Here is a 15,325-nt window from a genome sequence, read left to right as displayed (position 1 = left end):
CAGGCAGGGGGCGGGGCGGGGCGGGGCTCGTCTCAGGTTCCTTGAAAGAAGCGAGTCCCGCCCCGCTCGAGCTAGCGCCGGCTTCTGTAGGCTTCGCGGAGGGCGGGAGTGATGCTTCGGCCGCTCCCGGAATGGTAATGGGTGCGTGCCTCCAAAATTTTCATATTCGTTACTCTGGTGTCCTTATAGAGAAATTAATTACCGTCGCGCCTTTCAGAGTTGGGTGAAAATCCCTGCTCCACCATGCTATCCAAAATTTTGCTATCCTCGGCCGAAGCTCTCCATAGTATGGCGCTCGCGTGCATTTGAAAGAATTACTAACAAGGTAGAGAGAACGGCGTGTACATAGTTAATACATTTAAAGGCTAAACTTTCCGAGTTTTTGTTTCCGGATTAGTGCACAGAAATGAGAAAGTCTCAATCTGGAAATTTAAAACCTGGGGCATGAATGTTAAATGAGACCTACTGGTACAATAAAAGGATATTTGAAACTAGTGGTGTTCAGTTCCATGAACGTTTTGAGTGACTGTTGCACCTATCTCAGTTATTGTGTGAACTCAATAGATGTTCCTTGAATGAATGAATGAAATGCACAAGGCACCAGGCTAAGAGATAAAGAAAAATGAGATTGTTCTTGTCCTCCAGTTGTTTTCTTACACCATATATGTACACACATGATGAAAGAAGAATGTTTTATGAGCCATAAGAGAGCTACAGAGTGCTGGTAAGATAGAAGAAAGTGCATATGATTGTGGAAGAGATGTAAGTGTCTATCAAATTAAAAAGAAAAGTATTAAGGTGCAAGTAGAAACTTGCATAAAAGGTTTGTAGGAATTATACATTTGTAAAACTGCTAGGGAAAATGATTTAGCAATACGTACGAGGTATGATTAAAAATATAAGTGAATGTTTAAATTTAAAAAACTTGTTACAGTAAAAGACTCATTGCCATTAACCCCCCTCAAAATACTCCCCCTCGCTTTGAATGAACTTATCCCATCCTCCTTGCCACTTTCTGAAGCAGTTCTGGAAGTCCTCTTTTGTGAGTGTCTTAGTTGCGCTGTCGTGTCTACTTTGATGTCTTGAATTGATTTAAAATGTTTACCTTTTGTGGTCATGTTGACTTTGGGGAAGAGCCAGAAGTTGCACGGTACCAAATCCAGTGAATAAGGTGGATGAGGACACACCATAATGTCTTTATTTGACAGAAATTGCCATACCAGAAGTGATGTATGACATGGAGCCTTTCTGTTGTGATCAGCAAATATGGTGAATGTTGCTGTTGAGTGCTATCCAATGGAAAGGCAGGGATCTTCAATACAGGAAGCGGCACGTCAAACCTTAGTAACAGTGTGTGACATGTTTCAACTTGTTCAGTGCTGTCAGTTGGATGTGAGCTATGGTTGAGAGAAGGTGTGTTTTAAAGTGTGCCTTACAGGGAGCTGCACCCTCCACAACTAGATTGAAAACAATGACTTGAGTTGGAGCTGATGGGCCCTGGGAAAACCCACTGTTCCCCAATATTCCCCAATAAAAATTTAAAAAAAAAATGTGTGCCTTAAATCATCCTCCATCATGACAATGCTCCGTGTCACACATCGCTTCTGGTATATGGCAATTTCTGTCAAATAAAAGCATTATGGTGTGTCCTCATCCACCTTATTCACCAGATCTGGCACTGTGTGACTTCTGGCTTTTCCCCAAAGTCAAAATGATTCAGGACATCGATGCAGCCATCACAACGCAATTAAAGACACGAAAGAGGACTTCCAGAACTGCTTCAGAAAGTGGCAAGAATGATGGGATAAGTGTGTTCAAAGTGAGAGGGAGTATTTTGAGGGGGATTAATGGCAATGTGTCTTTCACTGTAATAAATTTTTTAAATTTAAATATTCACCATATTGTTTGCTCACACCTCATATCAATAACCTTTTATGTTCATAAATTTTGCTCAGGTCATCAACTCTGAAAATTTAACCTAAGGGAATAATCCAAATATTAAATATCTGTTACATTGGAACATAGGAACTTGCCTTTTTTATATGTTGAAAATGTAAGATTGGTAACCTCATATGGATCAATGTAATATATGCACAAAGGTGTTTATTGTATTATAATTTATGATTGTGAAAAAGTGGAAATAACTAATGTCCAACATTAGAGGAATGGTTAAATAAACTAAGGCATGAACTTTATTTAACGATAGTCCTTTGCAAGTTTTTTAAGTTGAGGTATAATTTGCATATAATAAAAATCCACAGATCTTACTTCAACTTGGTGACTTTTAACAGTTGTATACACTCATGTAATTATCACCCAAACAAAATAGAGAACATTTTCATCACTCTACAAAAGTTCCTTTGTGTTTCTTTCCAGTTTTTTACATAAACCACCCCCTCCCAAGAAACAACCATTTTCTGATTTCAATCACCACAGATTAGTTTTGTCTGTTCTTGAACTTCATACAAATGGTATCATACAATAAGGATTGCCTTGGGTTTGGCTTCCTCCTGCCTTGTGTCTATCTTCAGTATAATATCTGTGAGATTAATCCACATTGTTGTATCAGAAATTAGTTCCTTTATTTCCTTTTTTTAAAAATACAATTCAGGAATTAGTTTCTTTTTATTGTTGAGTAGTATTTCATTGTATAATTATTCCACAACTTAGTTGTGTATTCTCCTATTGATGGCATTTGGTTTGTTTCCAATTTTTTATTATTACGAATAAGATTGTTATGAACATTCTTATAAGTCTTTGTGTGGAAATATGTTATTTATTCCTTGTTTTGAAGTATTGCGAATAATAAAAAAATACAAATTTTGAGGATCATTGCTAATCCAAACAGCCAAGAACTTTTATTACCTTCTTTTAATTCAAAGATTTTTCACGGTGTGAAAACTCACTTTTTCCAATAGTGTGAAAAACTCAGTTTTATAGTTTTACATTTTAAGTATATAATATGCAAATGTTATATAAATATTTTATATATAAAAATATCTATGTATTTATATGTATAATAATATACATATGTTTATGTAATATATATTATATAAAGGGGTCATCAATTTGTTCAGAATTTAATTCTTTAATATAGTATCCAATTTGTTTGGAATTGAATTTGAAGCAAATATCAAGATTGAAACCGTAGGTAAAAAAAGTGTATTTTAAACATTGTCAAAACAATTACTGTCTTGTTGCTAAAGAAATTGAGATTCTGGACTGGGTAGTGTGCAGTGTCATTCTCTAAATGTCATTCTCTTATGCTTCTGTGCTTGAATATATTCCATTTATTGTGTAATATTTATTCTACCATAGCTCTATGACACTTTGAAAGTTCCAAATCACTAAAACTAACAGAGTCCCCAAATAAATATAAATCCAACAATTGGATCATCCTCTATAGGAACAAAATCAAGAAATGATTCCTTGATAATCTCTTTATTTCCTTCTTCAAAAATAAATTGGGGGCCTGCCAGCACCAAGGCTGAGAGAAATTAGCACTTACTACTTTCCTTTCCCCTGATCTGACCCATTAATAACACTATTAAGGAATTTGAGTAGAGATGGGGAACAGGAATCAAAATGCCCTTCCCCCATTCTCTACCCTGTATTTCATTCAACTCTCGGATCCAATTCAAATCTAAAATCAGTTTTAGAGTTGAAACAGACTTTAAATGATAACTTATGCAACCCTGTTTTTCTAAAAAGGAAAAAGGAAAAAAGAACATTTTTACCTAAGGCCTGTTAGCTGTTTAGTAGCAGACTTGGGGGACTGTGTGTCCTATATCCCCATCAGCGTTGTTCTCACTGCAGTTGTGTCTCACTAGTATTTTTTTCCTCACTGTCTTTCTCTTGCCTTTTCTGTGCCTACTTCTTTGTGGCTATTTTCTCATGCTCCATACTGACGTTGGCACTCCATTCATTGGCATCAGGTGGCAGCAGAGTATCTTTTCAGTCACTAGAAGGTAAATCCAGATGCCAGAATAAAGGAGTAGCTAATGTTTCCCATGTGGTCCTGGAGCCGTAGTTCTTGAGGCCACCGGGGTAGGTGCAGAGATGAAGTGAGCTTAGAGTGTCTCAGATTCCCTTATCCCTTCAGCTCTGATCTGCTCTTTACTCCTGCTACTTAGGCTACATGGCAATTCGGGGTCCTCTCAGAGGAGCAAGCCGTTCTTGTCATCTCTTAGAAGACTGGGAGATGTGAAATCTCCTCCCTCAACACATTGGGTATGAGTTGGCAACGAATGCTTCATGCCCAAAACACCAACCTGTTTAGCAGTGTCTACACCCTTTCATCTGTAGGCACTTGTGTTGCCTGGCACCCGGTGTTCAGGGTCCATGATCAAGACTGGTTCTCAGCTGCCCCTCTTCAAATCAGAGGTACTCTGGGGTCCAGAGGCCGTATGTTGGACTCAGACCTGCAGTGAGTCCAAGAGCAGGAAATGTAGAAAATGAGCAGAAACTGCCCCCCAGTCCTGCCATGTCTGAAATGACCCCCGATTCATACCATTTGCAAAGCCTGGGGGAGTGGGTCCCCTAAAGCAGTTTCTTAAACCTTGAGAATCTCCAAGAGAAGAATTACTGGGGTGGGAGAAAGGAACTATGTCCTTCGCTCACCACCCCTCAGGCATGTGGAGAGTATGTGTGGGAGGTGGATAGGTTGGTGGTGTGTGGAGTGGAAAAGTGGGTTAATAAAGTTCCCTGATTGGCAAGTCATAGAGTCAGTTGGATACAAGCAGTGAAGGTTCACACTACAAATACAATGTTCTCATCTCAAAGCAAACTAGTTCCAGAAGGAGGGGTGTGTGTCAAGATAAGCAGACAGAAACAATTTTATATCAGGATATGTCCCTCCACCCCTGAAATTAGGCTTCTCTCAGCCTCCTAGCAGTGGTAGGTAAGAGCAGCCATTCCCAGCTGCCCTGATTGAGCCAATCCGGGAACCTGGGCTCTGGGGAGGCTGCCTCCCGTTGCGCCCCAACACTTAGGGAGGGATTCTGCTCCTCAGAAAAGGACCTCTCCTGAAGAAACAGAACCTGTTGCCTCCACCACAGCTTCCCTTCTGGCCCATTTCAAGCTTGGCTGAACAGGGGAAACAGAATGGAGATTGCCCTGCGTTCCCCTCTCCTCTGCCTCAGTATGTCTTTGTAACGTCAGCTGGTGTCATACAGACGGCAACGGAAGCACACACACACCCAGAAACTTGCTGGCCAGAGATTCCCTGAGTGTCTGTCCTCGCCCCACCCTGTTCAGTGTGTCTGTGTTGTGAAGCTTGGGACTCGGAGAGAAATGGGGAGGGGGAGAAGGGGTAAATGTTGCCCTCAGAATGCTTATCATTCTTTTGTTGTTGAGATCTGTTCTTGGGGATGCTGGGGGTTGGGGGAAGCTTGACCTTGTGTCTTCCTCAATAAACTCATTTATACACACACACACACACACACACACACACACTAAATAAATAAATTGGATTGTTTCCAGTTTAGATATATTTGCATTCTAAATTTAATTAAACTATTTGAAAGTATTTTGAGTTGCATAAGCAATGAAAGAAAAATATGGAGGTTCTTTAATTTATCTAGGTAAATATTTTCCTTAGTTTGGCTCAAGCATTGGGGAATTTAATATTTCATTTTTGATTTAGCTATGTCATAAATCCAAAAGCTGCTCAATATCTACATCAGATTTCATTAATAGCTTTGTGCTCAAACACTTTTCCACATTAGCACCTTTAAAAGCCTTTTTGGATTAAAAAAAGTTATGAAAATAATAAATGCTTACTTCAATAAGGTAAGCAATATAGAAGTTTATAATTCAGGTTTGAGATTTCCCACTTTAATTCTATTCTTTTTGAAGTTATGTTTCCTGTGGCCAAATACCATATATTTATTTACATAACGTAGTCATTGAAACTTTAAAGAAAATGGAATGATGCTAATCTTCTTACTTTGTAGTTTGATTTTTTTCACTTAACATTATGTCATGGACAAGTCTTCAGGTCAATAATATATACTGTTCTAATGCATTATTTTTCATTGCTGTGTATTTTATTGTACCATTCTTACAGCCAATGAATTTCTGGACAACTTTAAATGACTTTAATTAGTTCCTCAAAAGTTTTTCTCCAAAAATTGTATTTTACCAATCATGTTCTACTTCCCTGTGGTGGATATTTTTATTGGTTTAGAACAATTTAAAATTTTTCTCTATGTTATTAGGAAAACATAATAACAAAAGTGTTCCACTCATCCATTCATTTGTCTATTCTTTCAACAACTAGTCATGATCAGTCAGGAGCTGTTCTAGACATTAATGATTTGTCAGTGAATGGAACAGACAATGACCCTGCCTTCATGGATTTTACATTCTAATTGAGAGAGAGAGGCAGGCCATGGATAAATAAATAAGACAGATGATGACAGATGTTGTAGAGAAAAAATAAAGAAGAGCAAAAGGAATAGACAATGCTGGAAGGTGGGGAACAGCTTTGCTATTTTATATGAAGTAATCAGGGAAGGCAACACTGATGAGGTAACTTTTGAGCAGGGCCCTGAAATCAGTGTTGGAAAGAATCTAGTAAATATCAGAAGAGAATTCCAAGTTGAGATAACAGTAATTGCAAAGGCCCTGAGGTAGGAGTGTGCTTAGCTTATGTAGGGAACAGTAAGGAGGCCAGTGTGAATTGAACAGATTAAGGGGGAAGAGTTAGGAGAAGATGAGATTAGAGAGGCCCTAGTTTTTTTTTTTGTTTTTTTTTTTTAAGATTTTATTGGGGAAGGGAAACAGGACTTTATTGGGGAACAGTGTGTACTTCCAGGCCTGTTTTCCAAGTCAAGTTGTTGTCCTTTCAATCTTAATTGTGGAGGGTGCCATTCAGCTTCAAGTTGTCCTTTCAGTCTTAGTTGTGTCGGGCGCAGCTCAGCTCCAGGTCCAGTTGCCATTGCTAGTTGCAGGGGGCACAGCCCACCATCCCTTGCGGGAGTTGAACCGGCAACCTTGTGGTTGAGAGGATGCACTCCAACCAACTGAGCCATCCGGGAGCTCAGCTCAAGGTGCCGTGTTCAATCTTAGTTGCAGGGGGCGGAGCCCACCATCCCTTTAGGGAGTTGAGGAATCGAACTGGCAACCTTGTGTTTGAGAGCCCACTGGCCCATGTGGGAATCGAACCGGCAGCTTTCAGAGTTAGGAGCATGGAGCTCCAACCGCCTGAGGGCTTTTATCTGAGTGAGAAGGGAAGTCACTGGATGGTTTGGGGCAGAATAGTCACATGATCTGACTGACCTTTAAAGGTAGCTCCCTGTCTGTTGTGTGCTAAATAGATTGTAGTGGGAAGGTAGAGTAGCTTGGAGCATACTGCAGTAATCCAGGGGAAAGATGACGGTGTCTAGAGCCAGTCAGGTAACAGTAGACGTAGTGAGAAATGGTCAGATGTTGGATGTATTTTGATGGTAGAAGCAACAAAATTTGCTATTGGCTTTGTTTGGATGAATGCTGTGAGAGAAACGAGTCAAGGTTGACCTTAAGGTTAGAAAAACTAGGATGGAATTGCTTGTGATGGAGATGGGGCTGACGGTGAGTGGAGCAGGTTTGGAAGAGGGTAGGGATTGCAGTTTGTTTCTGGATATGCATTTGTTTCTGGATATGTTGTTTGTGATGAATTCAAGTGGAGATGCTGTGCAAGCGGGTGGATTTGAGCTTGGTGTTCAAAGGAAAGGCCTGGACTGTCAGCATGTCTTTTAAAGCTGCAGGCCTGGATGAGAAGAATGCAGACAGAGAAGAAAAAAGGTTTGAACTCTAGGCCATGCCAATTAACAAAGGAAAGTGGGAAGCAACCCCTGAGGCATCTGGAGAACCAGGAGGGCGTGTTTAGAAAGTGTCAAGGAGGGAGAGATCAAGTAGTTCAAAAGATCTGAACAAATCAAGTAAGATGAGGACTGAGAACTAACCAATTGACTTTAGCAGCACAAAAGTCGTTAGTGAGAATGACAAGAACTCATTTTGGTGGAAAGGCAGAGGAAAGCCAGATTGAAGTGGGTTTCAAAAGAATGGGAGGAGAAAAGTTGGAGACAGCAATTGTAGTAGTAACACTTTGAAAGGGTTCTACTATAAAGAGCACAGAGAAATGAGATGGCACCTGGAGGGGTTAGTGGAATCAAGAGAAACTTAAATTTTTTTTTAACGTGAGTAATTACAGTATGTTTATATGTTAATGAGAATGATTCTCTAGAGAGGAAAATTGTGGATGCAGGAGTGAGATGAGACAAATGCTGGACCAGTTGTCGTGTCCAGCACGACAAGTGTTGTGGGAAGTGAGGAGGGCGGCATAAGGTTAAAAAAAAAGACAGTAGACGAGAGTAGAGTGCAAGTGGGGTCAAGGGACTGCAGCCTCAAGGACTGAGCCCCGAATCGGCCAACGGCCAACGCATGGCTTTTATTACTTAGGTGAGGAAGTAAAAGAAGTAAAGCTTGTCAATCTCAAGATCTGTGAATCCCATACATTACAACAGGAAACTGATTTAAGCCAATCATTCTTGCCTGCAGGCAGCAGAACTGTAAGTCTCAGGATAAGTACTTCCCCAAGGGACAAAACCGTTATGCATATGAATAGATGGAGAGCACATCACTGAGTCACTTCCCCTGCAGGTTGTGGGAAGGAATGCAGCCACAGAGGCAGAGGCTCTCCTTAGCCGGGGGACGGTGCAGGGCTGTGCCCACCTCTATGAACCCCGTGGGTTCTCCTGTTGGTCCCCACGTGGCTGTGTCTGGCTTGGATTGTCCCCCCACCACCACCACCCCCCGCCCGGGGAGTCGTACCCATCTTTGACTAACCAGCTATCTTTCTGGGGCCAAACAGGGAGACATAAGGTGTAAGCACAAAGGTGAAGCAAAGTCCCTGAAAGGATCCGTCTCACAGACTCTCCTTTCTTTAGGGGCAGGTACGAGGGGACAGACGGGTAGGCTGCTGCGTGGCAACAACCAGTGCTGTTGGGTAGAGGAAAGGATGCTCCTGGAGTGCAGGGAGAACGGGCACCCTCTGAAGTTCATTCACAACACGGAGAGAACCAGAGTGCAGACTTCGTGACTTAGGCAGGTTGGTATTTGTGGTGGGACCCGGAGGAAGTTCTCTGATTTTTCTATTTCTCGGTGAAATGGGAAACAAAGTCGTTTCAGAAAGTAAGGATCTGGAAGGGAGGTTTTAGAAGTTTGAAAAGAGGAATGATAAGGTGTGAAAGGTGCATTTGGTGAAGAAGAATCACCTGGATGGGTCCCAGTATACAAAAATTTATTTCAATGGATGATCATAACCATTGTCTGTCATTTTAGAATCCAGATTTATTGTAGAGAAGTAATATATTTCCAAAATAGCAGACTGAATGACCACTCATATCTAATAGTCCCATATGGTAGCAAGGTGATATTCCCATTATCACTGTTTTACAAACCAGTAAGATGGGAAGCAGAGGAGAGTCAAATCCCACACAATTACAATTGTTTTACTGAGAAAAGGAAGGTTAGGAATTAGAGTTACAGAATAACAATTTTAAAAAGTTGTTTTTCCTATGGACATTTCAATGTAAAGGTATTGCTTTTGTTATAAGTGCCTAGCTGGACAACCAATATACCGTTGAACAAATACAATATTTGACTAGATCTAGTTTTTGCTTTAAAGAAAGTTTTTATTTTCCTATTATTTCTATTATTCTATCATTAAGAACACTTTCCTTACTCATAATTTTCACATTTATTACTCAATGTTATAAAGAGAACACGGTTAAAAGTAATATAATTGTATTGCTCCCTCAATAGTTTTTTTAATCAGAAGTTAATTTTTTATTACTATGTTATATAAGGAGGTGAAGAATTTTATTCCACAGAAAATTTTCATGAAAGAAGAATATTATTTACCAAACAACTTGGTGGCAAGCAGGGTTTGATCAGGAGGGAGGAGCATTGAGGCAAAGAGAGAAGGAGGAAAGAAAAGGATGCAAGTAAAGGTGTTGGCAGAGTTTCTTGAGAGAATTGAGAGTGAGAAGAAGATTAAAGGTGTGGAAGCAATTATGGAATTTGAAAGAATTAGAAATGAGAGGAAATGGAACCTCTTTGTTGTTTTTGAAACTGTAAAAATAAGACCTGGAATTATTTTCAGTTACTTTTGTTTGCTGGACATTTTTTTGTGTGGAATTTGTAGCTTTCCCAAAACTGGATTATGTGGGTTCTCAGGATATAATAGGGTTACATTTCTAATCAACAGTGGTGTGATTCACATTTATCATTCAATGTTATGATAAATGACAAATACTTCAAAGTAACTGTGTTGCCCATCTATCAGTTTTTGTTTGTTTGTTTTATGCAAAGCTGATAATTCTTTCTTACTATGTTGTTGTAAAAGGAGGTGAGGAATTTCATCCACAAGGAAATTCTCACTGAAAACTATAATGAAGCCTCATTTGTCATTTTGTTCCTTTAACTGATATATTAGTGTTTTTCTCAAGTTAAGGAAACTTCTTTAGTATATAGTGGCTTGTAGTATGGTTAGAAAAAGAATAGATTTTACTCTGCTTGTGCTTTTCTTTCCTTAATCAATATAAGTTTATAATAGACTCCAGAGATGTGTCTTTTCTATTTCAGATGTATAATTTAAAGAATGACATGGAATCTGAGATAATTTTTGTGCTTTGAGAATATAATCCATATGGACATAAGGTAGTCACATATCTGTAATTATTTGATACTGGTGAACCTGGGAAACACATTTCCTTTCAAATTTGACTGTTTTGTCTTGATGAAGGCTCTTTTTGGCAGTTGTTCATCAAAGGCGATCTCTGTGAAATATCCACTGTAGGCATCAGACATTAAGTCTATGTTAAATGAAGCATCTATTCTAACGAACTTCAGGGATTCTGGAGTCTGTGGGAAGAAGGAAGAAAGAGGACTACCCTTTTTTACAGACGAAGAATATAGCTGTGGCCAGTCTTTCTGTCACTGCATTGGCAGTAAGAAAAGTGGCATCTGTTGTGGCAGTTGAGCTCTGGCCTTTTCCTAAGAAAGCAACCACTGCCACAGTTCCCTGTGAAACTAGAAAAGATACTTTAAAATGTTTTTTCTTTCCTGTTCTCTCAAAGACATGACTTTGATTATACATGAAGAAAATATATGTTCATAAAGCTGAGGAATTATATGATACATTTTCACTTGAGCAAATGGGTGAAAACTCTAAGTTGTATGGCCAGATTGCCTGAGTTCAAGGCCCTGGTTCTATTGCTTATTAGTCCTGAGATACTGGGTAGGTTACCTTATACTTCTGTGCCTCAGTTTTCCCATCTGCAACATGGGGATGGTAACTGTACATATCTCAAGTTTATGTAAAATAAATGAAATTGTGTAGATAAAGCCCTCAGAGCACACAGTAGATATCCACTAAATGCTATTATTATTATTATCATCATTTAAATAATGGGCTTCTTTATTGTCTTTGAAATATCTTATTATGTGGTATAAATGAAGGGTCACTGGACTTGGATTCAGAATCAGTGGGTTTGATCCCAATTTTACCATTATTCTTATGAGATGCTTTGAGCACGTTGCTTAACTTTCTGGGCCTGAGCATCCCCACCTATAAAATAGCATAAGATGATATCTAAGTACTCTCTGAACACAAATATTATTTGCATCTTTTTATGACTTCTGCAAGAACTTAGAGATGCCTTAAAAAGTAAAATAAAAAACCTGTCCTAGTACTGAACCTACATTAGTAATAGCTACATGTACACTCACAAACACACACACACACACACATACACACACACACACACACACACACACACACACCTTATTGTGGGATTTACTTTCCACATCTGTAGGCTGATGCAGAACCATTGAGCAAAATAGAAATTGTATGAACTTTTTTTCAGGTCACAATGACACTGCACTGCAGAAAATAACTAGTATGTTTTGTTTTTGTTTAAACACCATTTTAAAAAATTAGCCCCATTAAAATAAACAGCTAACACGAAACATACAGGTTTGAAAAAAAGTAATCATCCTAGTATGGGTTCTTCTGAAAGGTGAGCCTGAACCAAAGACTTGAGGGAGGGGTGATTCTAGGCGATAAGAAAGGAGTGGAGAGAGGTAGGCCAGGAAAGAGGTGAGCTACGCAGGTGATGGGGCTTCAGTTCCACCTGGGCCAGTAGGGTACAGGCAACCCCCCAAAACTGTCTGTGCAGGATGAGACTGTGGGGCGTTAGCCACCACCAGCTCTGCTCTCTCCATCAGTTAAGGGTCACCCTAGGAGTCTTGTTTGCCCTGTGTGTCCGGGCTGTGTTTCCGTGAGAGCCAAGTGGGCTCCTGAGAGTTCAGAGAAATACTTGAGGAGGACATGGAGACTGGAGGTGAAGGCTTGATGTGGACTTCGCGGGTGCGAGTCTAAACTAGCAGGAACTGTCTACTGCAGTTGTGACCAAAATCAGAAGTGAGTCAGGGGAAGGGACATGGGACACCAAAAGAGGCTGCTGCAATTTCTCATTAATATGGGCATCTGCTGTCTCACCCTTTTTAGACACATAATTTTTATGAGCTTCTTTCCATCATTGTGTGGGGAATGGAATGGGGTGGGCATTTGGGATGAAGATCAGGGATATATCAGCATGTCTATGATGAAAACTGATAGTGAAAAATAAACCGTTTTTACAATTTGGATGCATTTTTTTGGTGTGAGGTAAGGGAATGAGATAGGCTCAGAGATAAGGTGAGGCCAGAGTGGGGGCTAAGTGTCAGTGATGTTTGTTTGAAATATTAATAAGCAATAAAAATAGCATTTCATTTTTCTAAATTAAAATTTTTTGGGGTGACAATGGTTAGTAAAATTACATAGGTTTCAAGTGTATAATTCTGTAATATATCATCTATAAATCACATTGTGTGTTCACCACCCAGAGTCAGTTCTCCTTCCATCACCATATGTTTGACCACCTTAGCATTTCTTCATTTTGATGTAATGTTTTGACTCAATTGACACACAGCTGGTCAAAACCTCTTCCCCTCACCCTGCATGTTAAAATGGCCTGCTCTGATCAGCAGTGTAAGCGCATCCCATCTAGCTTGATATAAAAGAATTGAAATGTAAGTGGGTTTTGGAGAAGGTAATATTCATGTAATGTCTGTACTAAAAAGACAGAGATACTAGAAGAGGCATATCTATATATATATGTGTGTGTGTGTGTATATATATATATATATATATATATATATATTAGTTTCTACTTCATTTATTAGAAAATGCATGAACTCAGTAATGATTCAAGATTCAAATTAATACAAAAGAAGTCTTTGGTAAACAACAGTCTCTGCTCCCAAACAAGGAAAACAGGAAAGAAATAAAACACAAATTTAAAAATAAGGAAGAAAAACAAATACCTAAAAGCCATAACTTTGATGATTAAGCAAAAAGAGAAGACAGTTAAGAATCCCTTGCTTTCTATTTTCCTGGTGGCTACTCCACTATCTGGGAAGGCGGAAGTGAAGTACAATAAGCTGCTTCCACTTGAGAAGATAATGTGGCCATAGGGCCTTGCATTTTGACATGGGAAGTGACAGGGAAGGCGTGGGTGGAATAGACAGGCCCCAAAGTTCCTGAGCAGACAATGTCAGCAGACACTCCCCAGAGAGCTGCTGGCAATCTAGTGACCATAACTGTGTACAGCCATAGACTAGTAAGTAGACTCTGTTTAGGGTACCAAACTAACCCTCTGTTGAAAAGTTGGATAACTCTTCAAGGTTGTTGAGGAAGGGGTGTGTATTAGTTTTCTAGAGCTGCCATAAAAAGTACCACAGATTGGGTGACTTAAACAATAGAAATTTATTTCCTCACAGTTCGGGAGGCTGGAAGTCCAAGATGAAGGTGTGTATGGGTTGGTCTCATTTTGAGGTCTTTAGGAGAGGCATATTTGGGTGACACGTCATTTTTGCTGTATAACTATGAAAGGGGTGATCAATATTTTGACAGCCATTTTGACAATGATAATGTGTTGCATGCTGAAAAAATCATTTGACTTTTGACTTTTAAAAATTACCAATAACATACTTAACAGATACTGACACTTTTCCTGGCCCCCATCCTAACCTTGACTCTCATTCTTCATTCCTTCTCTTTAAAAAAAATATTCTATTTTTAAATTTACACCTTCACTTATGGATTTTTTCTAATTTAAAAAATTGTGCTACAAATACACATAATATAAAGTTTACCATCTTAACCATTTTTAAGTGTATGATTCAGTGACACTAAGTGCATTAACATTGTTGTGCAATCCTTACCATCCATCTCCAGGGCTCTTTTCTATCTTGCAAAACTGAAACTCTCTACCCATTAAACAGTAACTCCCCATTTCTCCCATTCCTCTAGCCTGGAAACCACCATTCTACTTTCTGTCTGTATGAATTTGATTATTCTACGAACAATGAAGTTCGCGAGTTCATCCAAGAAAAAGTGCTCCATACCTCATTGCTGAATATCACTATGTATATTGCACCCCCCTTGGGAAGTACTCCCCTTGGGAAGCTGTGCGCCGACCGATGCCAACACCTCATCCACCCTTCAAAGCAATTTTGGAACTCTTTTTCTAGAATGGCCATTAGAACTGCCGTCGTATTACCCTTGATGTCCTGAATGTCATCAAAATGTCTTCCTTGCAATATTTCCTTTATCTTCAGGTAAAGAAAGAAGTCACTGGGGGCCAGATCAGGTGAGTAGGGAGGGTGTTCCAATACAGTGATTTGTTTACTTTAAAATGTTTAAAGTAACATTTAAAGTAATGTTAAAACTCCCTCACAGACAGTGCTGTGTGAGCTGGTGCATTGTCGTGATGCAAGAGCCACGAATTGTTGGTGAAAAGTTCAGGTTGTCTAACCTTTTCACACAGCCTTTTCAGCACTTCCAAATAGTAAACTTGGTTAACTGTTTGGCCAATTGGTACAAATTCATAATGAATAATCTCTCTGATATTAAAAAAGTTTAGCAACGTCACTGCAACAAAGTTCATGGACTTTATTGCCCAAACTCGTATGTATCTCATGTAAGTGGAATCACAGTACTTGTCCTTTTGTGACTGGCTTATTTCACTCAGCATAATATCTTTGAGGTGTATCTATTAGGTTGGTGCAAAAGTAATTGTGGTTTTCACATTTATTTTTAACCTTTTAAACCACAATTACTTTTTCACCAACTATCTAGTAGCATAAGTCAGAATTTCCTTCCTTTTTAAGGCTAATAATATTCCATTGTATGTATATATCACATTTGCTTATCAATTCATCTATTGTTAGATGC

General features: G+C 39.2%; 1 long non-coding RNA gene across 1 annotated transcript; it reads left to right on the top strand.

The window, feature by feature from the left end:
- Positions 1–82: 82 nt before the first annotated feature.
- Positions 83–14,575, top strand: LOC117027195 (uncharacterized). The gene is made up of 3 exons (XR_004423881.1): positions 83–134; positions 8,931–9,091; positions 14,402–14,575. It is a non-coding gene; the product is annotated as an uncharacterized LOC117027195 (long non-coding RNA).
- Positions 14,576–15,325: the final 750 nt, after the last annotated feature.

Source organism: Rhinolophus ferrumequinum, chromosome 9, assembly GCF_004115265.2.
Source record: "Rhinolophus ferrumequinum isolate MPI-CBG mRhiFer1 chromosome 9, mRhiFer1_v1.p, whole genome shotgun sequence".
Lineage (NCBI taxonomy): Eukaryota > Metazoa > Chordata > Mammalia > Chiroptera > Rhinolophidae > Rhinolophus > Rhinolophus ferrumequinum.
The sequence above is the reverse complement of the archived record's forward strand: the minus strand, read 5'-3'. Positions and strand labels throughout refer to the sequence as shown.